The 6000-nt window shown below is 40.4% G+C and overlaps 1 protein-coding gene across 1 annotated transcript in view; it reads right to left on the minus strand.

Annotated features, from left to right (window-relative positions):
• Positions 1-57, minus strand: part of LOC114050154 (protein dispatched homolog 1) — a 234920-nt gene extending 234863 nt beyond the window's left edge. The window contains exon 1 of the mRNA XM_027871765.1: positions 2-57. The gene's annotated coding sequence lies outside the window, so the exon portion shown is untranslated. The remainder of the gene's footprint in view (position 1) is intronic.
• Positions 58-6000: the final 5943 nt, after the last annotated feature.

Here is a 6000-nt window from a genome sequence, read left to right on the forward strand (position 1 = left end):
CCTTCTCTTCCAAGCCGCCCGGGGGCCCCAAACACCAGCGGGGACCCGCTCTTCCGGCTCCAGACGGAAAGTGCTGCCGCGTGGGACAGGAAGTCCCGCCTTCTCTGTCTCTCTAGCCCTCGGTCCGATTCCCAGAAGTCACCTTACGTCACCTAGAAACGAGCAGGCTCTAGGAATCCTTTGGGAGCCCCGAGATGGGCTCTCTCTCGGGGGCGGCGAGGGGGCGTGGCCAGGGTGTGGCGCGAACCAGAGAAAGAACCGGAGCGGGGGCGGAGTTAGGTCTCCGACTGAAAGTAACAAACAATGAGACTCTTTCTTCCCTCTCTCTCAGCACAGTCTTAGACTCCAGAGTTTGGAGGATTCTCTGAGTACTTCGAGTCCCACTAGATCTTGAACATTCAGAAACTTCAGCCAAGTCCACGATGGCTGTCCAGCCTTTGATTGAAGCCCCCCGGTGAGAGGGGAACCCAGGACCTGCCTGGGGCAGCTCGTCTACTTTCCCTAGCTCTGTTAGCCTATTACTTAAATATAGATAATATTATGTCAAATATGGATAATAGGTAAATATGTATAGATCATATATCTATAGATTATATGAAATATAGACATTATATTAATGTCTATATTGCTTGTATCAAAGTAATTATTTATATTGTCATTAATTATTTCTTTACACCAAGCCCAAGTCTTCCACCCCTTCACTTGCTCCCAGACCCGACCTCTGGGGCAAAGCAAGGCATCTAGTACTGCTTCGAAGTGACAGCGCTTCAAACACTTGAGGATGTTTATCATCCCTGTCCAGAAATATATCTAATATATATATATATACACACACACACATACATATGTGTGTATAATATGTAATTTATTATCTATATTTTATACGATATATACATAATATATGATATATTGAAGGGAACTGAAGCTGATGGATAAAAGAAAACTGGTGGTGGAGGTAGACAGGAATGATACCATTTTCAAGTATTTGAAGGGCTATTACTTCAGAGAGGTACTAGACTTGCCTTGCTTCATCCCAGAGGTCAGGGTTGGGAGCAGTGAGAGGAAGACTCAGGTTTGATATGTAGATGTAATAATTATTAGTAGTACTTTGATATAAGTACTGTCTATGTAATTTATCTATATATATCTATATTTGGTATACTCCATGTATTATATTAAATATATATCACATAATATATTACTGTATATCACACAAATAATCCATAATTTGCCATATTAATCTATTATAAGCCATATTAATATAATATTGATATATTATAATGCATCATAACATTTATATAATGATATTATAAAATGCTATTATAATTCTATGCTATAAAATAATATATAGTGTTACATTGTTCTACAATATAGTATGTATTAGAACTAGATTATCTCAAATCTAGATAATTTGTATTATATGTAATATATCAAATATAGATAATAGATAAATGATATAAAGTACTCATATCAGTGTAATTATTTATTATTTCCATATATCAAGCCAGTGTCTTTAACCAAGTATTTCCAACCCCTACCCTGGGGCCAAGCAAAATAATTCTAGTACCTTTCTCACAAAATAGCCTTTCAAATACTTGAAGATGGTTATCATACCTGCCCACTCCCCATCCCCATTCTCCTTTCTCCATCAACCTCAGTTCCCTCAACTATCCTCATGTGGCCAAGCCTGGAGGCCCTTTACTATCCTGGTTGCCCTCCTTCAGATATTTTCCAGATTATCAGTAGCCTTCCCTGAAAGAGGTGTCTCAAGCTTAGAAAGGTACTTTGGTATATTAGAAAGCATAGGTAAAGGGAGAGGAAAAAATAGATTTCCGAACATTTTTTAAATAGAGAGATGGGGGGTACTACAAATATGGAATGTTGCATGCACTTTTGGTCAATCAACTAACATTTATTAAGTAGCTACTATGTGCCAAGCATTATCCTAAGTGCTGGGAATACTAAAAAAGGTAAGAGACAATCCCTGCTTTCATGGAGCAAACAGTCTAATGAAGTAGACAAATGTACAATGTACAAATAAGATATATACAGACTAAACTGGGATAATCTCACAGGGAAGGCTTGAACATTAAGGATTCTTGCAGAAGGTGGGATTTTAGCTGAGACTCGAAGGAAGCCAGAGAAGTTAGGAGGCAGAAATGAGGAGGGAGAGAATTCTCGGCCTGGGAGACAGCTAGTGAAAATGCCAGGAGCTGTACATCAGACTTAGTTCTCTCCCCTTTGCTTCTTATTCTCTCCAGGCCTCCTTTCCCAGGGCTTCACTCCCCTCAAGTCAACCCCAGCCTCTACTTTCTTTTCCCCGTCCCTCCAGGGGAATTCCCATCCTATCTCCTTTGTCTCCTTCCCTTGGATCCCCATCACTGTATCATTAATCACTGTATTTTTAATGTTAGTATTATCATTCATTATAATATTTAGTATTATTAATTTTACTTAAAGGGAAGGTAGATGGCGCAGTGGATTGAGCATTGAGCTTGGAATCAGGAAACTAAGAATTCCAAGAGGGGAGGGTAAGAATATTCTGACAGCCTACACAAAGTCACTGAGGCAGGAGATGGGAAAAGCAAATATTGTCTCTTTGAAAGTAGTCACCTCAGTAAGGTATTCACCTATTCCCATGATGCTGTCATAGCTCAAAAAGGAAGTGCCTTCAGGGCCTTGCAACACATTCTTTTGAATATCCTAGTTGGTGGTAAATCCTATTTTTCATTATTTAAAGATAGATTCAAATTTTGGACAGCAGCCAAAAGTCATTCACGGTCACCTGATGAATATGGTAGATGAGCACCACATGTCAAAATTATTTTTGCACCCTCTTCCACACCAAAAGGTGAATAAGACTATTTTCCCTTATTTTGCAAATTGGCTCTCAAAGTTGTTTTAAATGAACATTTCTAAAAATGTTTTAGAAATGCAATAACTAGGACAGCTAGGTGACGCAGTGGATACAGCCCTGGAGTCAGGAGAACCTGAGTTCAAATCTAGTCACTTAACCCTATTGCCTAACCAAAAAAAAAAAAAGAAAGAAAGAAAGAAAAAGAAAAAGAAATGCAATAACCATTCTACCTACCTACCTTCAAAGTATTGTAAGGATCCAGTAAGAAAATACATTCATTCAATAAGCATGTTAAAAGTACCTACTGTGCATAAGGCGTTTTGCTAGATATTAGCAATAAAAAAACAAAATGAAATGTAGTCTCTCCAAGGAGCTGAGGATAGGTGGTAAGGAGTGGGAGCTGGGGGTGGGAGTGGGAAAGAGGATGGAGAGTGAGAAGGGGATGGATGTAAGAGACAAAAGAGGAAGTAGAATTGAGGAGACTTGGTCACTGATTGGATATAGGCATCAGGGTAAGTGAGAGTGAAGAGTAAAAGATAAATCTGAGGTTGTGAACCTGAGTTTGCAAGGATGATGATGATGATGATGATGATGATGATGATGACTCAGCAGAAATAGAGAAGTTTAGAGAAAGGAGCAGGTATAAGAAAGAAGACTGTAAGTTGTTTGGGCATTTTGAGTTTGAGTACCTGTAGATATCTAGGTAGAAATGTCCTTTGGCAAAAATTGGTACATGACTAGAGTTCAGGTATGAGATTAGGGCTGGATTTGAAAATTTGGGAATCATCTGCAAAGAAATAGTGATTAAACCCATGGGAGTTGATGAGCTTCCTGAGAGAATGTACAGAAGACCCAGGAAAGAGCCTTGGGGGAATACCCAGGGTCATAAATGTCAGCTGTTGTTACTACGAACTGAACACAGGGTTTCAAATCTGGCCAGACAAAGGCAGAGTACAGTGGAATTAATACTTTCCTCACATTAGTCACTGTACCTCAGAATGCAGCCAAGAGTGACATTAATTTTTTTTTTGTACCACGTCCCATTGTTGATTTATACTTTTATGCTTCAAACCACCACCACCACTACCCAGACTTTTCAGATGAATTGTAATCTAGCTATTCTTCCATTTTGTACTCTTTTTTTTTTAAACACAGGAAGCTTTTTACGAAAGAATACTTACTTCAAAAGATTTGATCACAAGCATATAAATTTACTCCCCCCAACAACACATGGGAAGCATAATCCCTTTCTTCCTTGCACCACCTCAGTTCCCAGGGAGGAGAAGAGGATTAGGTTCACAGTTTGTCTCAGTTTCTATAGATCCCACTCCCAGGTCAATGTCCAAAGCCCCGTTGAAGGTCAAGTCCCAGGCACTCTGGCTTCTCAGGGCTTCTGTACTGGCCTGACCACATCCCCACTCGTGCAATCCTGGCTCCAAGATCTCCATGCCTCAAACTCCTAGTCATTGGGGATCACCTCAGGCACCTGAAACTCAAGAAAAAGAACACAAAACACAAGCAAACACCCCTGGGCCCATTTCTGTGAGATAGGGTAAAAGAAGGAGAGCAGGAATCCTTTCCCTCTCACCAGTTCAGCTCATGGAGTCCACACTAGGGATCAAAGAAAAGAGTCCAGCTGAAAGAAGATAGAAAAAAGATCCAACAGCACGGGCTCACCATTTTTAAAGAGGTAGGCAGCCAATCAAAGGAAGCTACAAAGTAAGACAAACTAGGCATGCTCAAAATGCCAACCCAGGTTACACTTATAAAGAATAGGAGCTTCCCCCCTCCCATTTGTTTCAGGGCCCACATGTAGTAAGAGCTGTCCCCTACATGTTGCATGGGAGGTCTTGTGTTGCTCAAAGGGAGGCAAAATAAACATCTCTAGCTTCTTTTCTCTCTGCCATTCTCCAAAGGAGACTTTAATCCAGGCCTGCACAACCTGTAGCCCACCAAAGGATTTCAGGTGGCCTGTGAAATACGTATTTCACAGGCCTCTTGAATTCCTTTGGCATGCCCATGGGCAGTAAGCCTACCCAGGCCTGCTTTAATCCCTGCCTGAAGGAGAAACAGAAGGTAGGGGCCAGAGGCCCCTGCCTTCCTCAGAGAGAGGCTAAAATTATATCTGTCTGTTCCCTTAAATAAAATCTAAGGGATGTGATCAGAGTCAAGCTAACTTCTGATTGCTATTCATTACTAAGGAGAAACAGGACCCCAGGTTTTATACCCAAACCAGTTCCACAATGAACATATATAGATTTAGTCAAGAAAATCCATTTATCCAAATTGGTAGCTAAACAGAAATCAGAGAAGGATTGCATACAGACATACATACCAAACAATTCAGAGTGAAGGGGCTCTCCTCTTGGGAAGGAGGTAACTCAGCTCAATCAAAAGAGAGAATCCTAGATCTCAACCCACGGTCTCTCGTGTAGCAAGTTGGGGATAAAGACATGATGGAGAGACTTCCAGCTCTTATATCTTCTCAAAGCCTTTTTCTTCAGCAACCTAAGATTGGTGTTCTCTGTCTTCCCTCTTGAAGCTGGAAGCCCAAAGCTACTCAAAACTTTAAGAGAACTTGAACAAGACTCAAAGAAGATGGAAGAAAGTGAAATTCTCTTCAACTCTGCCCCATCCTTCATTCAGTACAGGGCATTCATCTCTACCAATAAGAAAAGAATCCCATACCAATGGGCTTTGGGACTGAGGTTACAAAAGCAAATAATTTGAACCAGACTATGGAATTTTATATGTATTACAATCCAATTTCATTTTAATAGATCTAGGTCATATTAATATCTTCAAATCACAGATTTAAAAGTAGAAAGGATCTTAGAAGCCATCTAAGTGCAACCTCCCCATTTTTCTAATCAGAAAGTTCAATGACTTCAAGTACACACAGGTAGTAAGCATCAAAGGTGGGATTTAAAGAGTAAGAAAGACTTTTCTTAAGTTCAAATCTGACCTCTGACACTACCTATGTGACCCTGGGCAAGTCACTTAACCTTATTTACCTCAGTTTCCTCATCTGTAAATCAGCTGGAGAAGGAAATGGCAAATCACTCCAGCTGCCAAGAAAATCCCAAATGGGATCACAAAGAGTTGAACCAACTAAACAATACTCTAACTCCGAATCTAATGAT

The sequence above is a fragment of the Vombatus ursinus genome, unplaced genomic scaffold (assembly GCF_900497805.2).
Source record: "Vombatus ursinus unplaced genomic scaffold, bare-nosed wombat genome assembly UNPS02014798.1, whole genome shotgun sequence".
Classification (NCBI taxonomy): Eukaryota; Metazoa; Chordata; class Mammalia; order Diprotodontia; family Vombatidae; genus Vombatus; species Vombatus ursinus.